At 40.8% G+C, this 4436-nt stretch overlaps 1 pseudogene; it reads left to right on the top strand.

Moving 5' to 3' along the window:
- Window positions 1-3118: 3118 nt before the first annotated feature.
- On the top strand, window positions 3119-3725 carry LOC111732317 (annotated as a pseudogene).
- The last annotated feature ends 711 nt before the right edge of the window (window positions 3726-4436 follow it).

Consider the following 4436-nt stretch of genomic DNA (forward strand, 5'->3'; position numbering starts at 1 on the left):
TATGGATTTCTTTGAGGCCTGCAAAGGAATCCGCCGCTGACCTGAGAGTTTCCAGCTTCAAGTCCCAACTTCAGGCTCAAGGAGAAAGCAAGTAATTAAGTTCTGCCAAGACCCTGGACAGAGCTCTGGTTCCACTCCCCTGGACTGAACTGATCCTCCTGCTCTTGCCCTTGGCCAGGAATGCCCCAGGCCTATTGTCACCCGGCAGGTCTCCACTCGTTTAAGAAGACACAATCAAGCACCTCCTTGAGAAGCCTTTCCCAACACTCTCCTTTATGCTTGCCCTCCCCAGCCTGTGGCTCTCTGGAGGTCCTATAACCAAGGAGCATATTAATTGGTTCTCCAGTCCATCTTTACGCACTGGCAGAAAAAATTTACAGGCTGGAATCCTGTATTATTCTAGTTCAGCATAGGGGACAATATTTACATTTTCTCTCTTTTTAGAAAGAAGAGATGACAATAGAGAGTTGGTATAAACTTCAGCAAAGGAAATCAGACTTGCTGGAAATCTTCGGCTCTTTGCTGGATTCTCTGTACCTTCCCTTGGGTCAGAATCGCTCCTCCCTAACCACAGGGTTTAGGAATACTGATAATAATATGTGACAGATGGACATTGTCCTCAGAATATCTTCAGCAAGCCCCAGGCCTCAGAGGCACCCAATTGACAGTTCCCATGATGGATGAGATTGCTCAAAAAGAAGAGGCCGGCCAGAGCTGGCAATGCTAGGACTGATGCAGAGAGACCAGGGCAAATGGGAAATTTCGGGATGTCAGAACAGAGATTGTCAATGCAATCCCAATTCCTGTCTAACATACTGTAAAACAGGCCAGAGCCCTGTTCAGGCATGACTTAAATTTGAGACATAAAGATAAGACTCCCATGACAATGAAAGTTGGTACCACAGCATTGTCACCATCATCACCAAAAGCTTGGGCATTCTTTTGATGTGCAGTCGTAGGCTTCAGGAACAACTTTCTACATCTTCTTCTTAAGAACTGAGTGAAGAGGGCAAGAGAAGGATTATTTCAGAATATTTGTATCCTGGAGTCTTTTGATTTTATTCTCTCAGCCTTGCCAGAGTCTCATCCACAGTAGTAAGAGCTGTATCTCCCTAATTATTCAATTTGTAGGTCCATCAGAGTATGGGCCACTCCTGTGCAGCTTCCAGCTCTTAAGAAAAATATTTAATAAAATGTAAAATACAATAAAAATAAAACCAATGCTAATTATATGTAAGATTTTCTAAAAGAGGATATAGGCCTTTCTGTGGCTTAATTATACCTGAAAAAGATTTTGTTGTTGGGTAGGAGGGAGGTAGATGTTAATTTACCATATTGATTCCTCTGCCACATCCCTTGAGCTATAAATTGACATTAATTATTCATAGCCCAGAGAGGTCCTATATTAGGAGAAAATTTTTCCATTAAGACTTAATGCACTAGCGCAACACTTTAAAAAGTTGATGCCTGGGTTATTCAGAGGTAGAAATGTACTCTAATCATGGCAGTGTGGAGATGAGTCTGACTCTCCTGCCACAATGATGAGGGAAAATAGAGTGCAATTGACTAGGGAGAGATGAAAAAAAATAACAAAACTGTCCCTCTTGCCGACATTATTTACAGAGAGAATCATTATCATATCATTATCACCATCTAGATAAAAAGACTCTTAACTGAACCCCCAAGATCATCTTCCTCAATAATAAAGGACTTTGTTCCCTCTCCTCAGACATTTTTTGTGCCCACCTTTCTTGTTTTTATTATTTCCCAACTAGGACAGATAAGCTCACAAAAATATTCCCCAATCTGGCTCCTCCATAGGGAATTGACCACAGGTCATGGACCATGAAATGACATACTACATTATCATCCAATCAAACAAAAAATAATAAACAGGAGGAACTAGCTACGAGGTCTTGAAAGCATAGACCTCATAGCCAGCTCTGCCTTTGAAGTTTCACTTTTTTATTCAATACTGATGTGGTGTTGTTCTTAGCCTATGACCTGTGTGCCATCCCCTGCAGATGGTAGAGATCTGAGGACCATTGTTGTGGAGTGTGTTCATTAGATATGAAAAAAGAGACTGTGAATGAATGAAATAAAATGTCAACTCCCTTCAGATTCTTTAAGAATAAAAGCAAACAAGCCAGATATTGAATACTGCTAGGTATTATGTGCATCAGGGAACTGAATTAATATTGTCTATTAAATGTATTTTGTCAAAGGGGAAAACAAAAACAGGAAGAAATACCCAAATTAAGTTTTTTAATGATGTTTGAAAAATCTAGGTGATATCGTTACAGCTTTTTAAATAAAATATCATTTCCACCATATGTAGAATATATACCAAAGTCCTCCTTATATGACTTTGAAAGGGGATGAAATTCCTCAACAGATGGAGGAAGAATGAATGCCATAGCCAGGGATGATCCATATGCTAGATAATGTTGCTAATTAGGTCATTTCATGGCATGGAAAGGTCAGTTGTTAGGATGGAAATTCAAATTTACCAGGCCCATCTCTGAGTTTCTAACTTTCTTCATTTTTTTCTTTCAAATATTTATAGAGTGCCTGCTATTTGCCGACACTGTATTAGGCCCTTTAGAAACAGCAGTGAGGAAGAACAGATCTCTACCCGCAAGAAGATGACAATCCAGTCTGGTTATGACTGCCTATCACATCTTCATCACTGTAATTATCTAGTGTATCACAGAGCAGAGAAGAAATCGTGCTTATTGAGGACACATAATAAATACTGACCCTCATTTGTGAGACTTACTGCTATTCCTTTATCAATTCCTTTCTTAATCCTCCGCAGGACTGGACAGTAACATCAGCTCTCCGTCCACTCCCACCTGTTCAGGATGCTTTCTTTTTATGCCCTTAGTTTCTGTCCCTCTCCTACCCAAAAGAAGAAGTCTAGTTTTTTGTTCACATACTTTTATGAAAAAGAATTAGGAGAATGTGTAGAAAAGTGACTGGGGCAGAGAGTGGTCAAGGAAAGGGTGATGGGGAGAGGAACGAAGATCAATGTCTCACTCCAGAGTGAAAGGACAAGCTTGGGGGCAGTTTCCAGAGCCGGGTTATGAGCATTCCTTTCACCGAGGTGGCCACAGCCATGAGTACGCTCAGGCTTCAGAAGAGGCTCACATCCAGTGCCCTTTGCTGTGGCACAAAGAAGGTCTACTTGGACTTCAATGAAACCACTGAAATAGCCAGTGCCAATTCCTGTTAGCAGAACCAGAAGCCTATGACTGTCCATTCCCAGGATCGATGCTGGCAAAACACCTTGGCCTACCAAAGGACAGGCATATTGGCAAGGCAAGCAAAAGAGTACTGCCAGTGCTTGAATACTCGAGAAGATAACCTGAATGAGGAGGTTGAAAATTCTGCTCTGGCTACACAGGAGACACTGTGAATCTTAGAAGATCACCACCACATGGATCACAGTCTGTACATAAAAAATGAAGGGGAATGTGTTCCAAAACAAGCAGATTCTCATGGAACACACCCATAAGCTGGAGGGAGACAAGGCTTGCAAAATGCTCCTGGATGACCGGGCTGAGGCCCGCAGGTCTAATATCAAGGAAGCACGCAAGGGCTGTGAAGAGCAGCACTGGGCCAAGAAGGAGGAAACCATCAAGACACCATCCAAAGAGGAAGAGCCCAAGAAATTAAGCTCCCCACTCTCTTGTCTGTATGTAGTGCCCTTGGCAATCGCATAGCTCAGCCATTCAGTAAAATAAGACTGATTCTGCCTTAAAAAAAAAAAAAAAGGAATGAGGGGATAAGAGAGAAATGCTTCGGGACACAGGCAAGATGGGAGAGGTACAGATGATAATGTGAAGGCAAAATTTTAAAATACTGCTTTGGGTTATGACTTTGATTCCTCTGAACATTATTCAAGAGATGCAAGTAACAATTGGAGTATGACTGCTTTTGTCTTTTCACTGTGCCATGTGAGAACCAAAGGTTTTCAACTTAGTAGGTGCTATTCTCATTTTTCAATTGAAATAACTGAGGCTCGGAGAAATGGAGGGATTTACGGGGTTGTGCAACTATTTTGGCAAAGGTTTCAATTTGAAATCTGGATCTCCAAATTCAAGGTCTTTTTTCACTAAAAGCACAGACTCTGAAGTCAAATTGCTTACATTCGGATCACAGCTCTGCTACTTACTAAATGTGCCTCAGTTTCCTTAATAATAGTTCCTACCTCATAGTATGACTGTGAGGGTAAACGGGTTAATATATGAAAAAATTTTACAACAGTCATAGTTAAGCACTCAATAAACATAGGTAGCAGCAGCAGTACTAGTAGTAATAATCATAACAGTAATAGTGATAGAAATAGTAATAGTAGTAATATTAGTAGAAATCACTTTGCCTTGTCTTATATTTTGCTGAAAAAAAGTGTACTAACTTGGTAATGGCTCCTT

The sequence above is a fragment of the Pteropus vampyrus genome, unplaced genomic scaffold (assembly GCF_000151845.1).
Source record: "Pteropus vampyrus isolate Shadow unplaced genomic scaffold, Pvam_2.0 Scaffold444, whole genome shotgun sequence".
Lineage (NCBI taxonomy): Eukaryota > Metazoa > Chordata > Mammalia > Chiroptera > Pteropodidae > Pteropus > Pteropus vampyrus.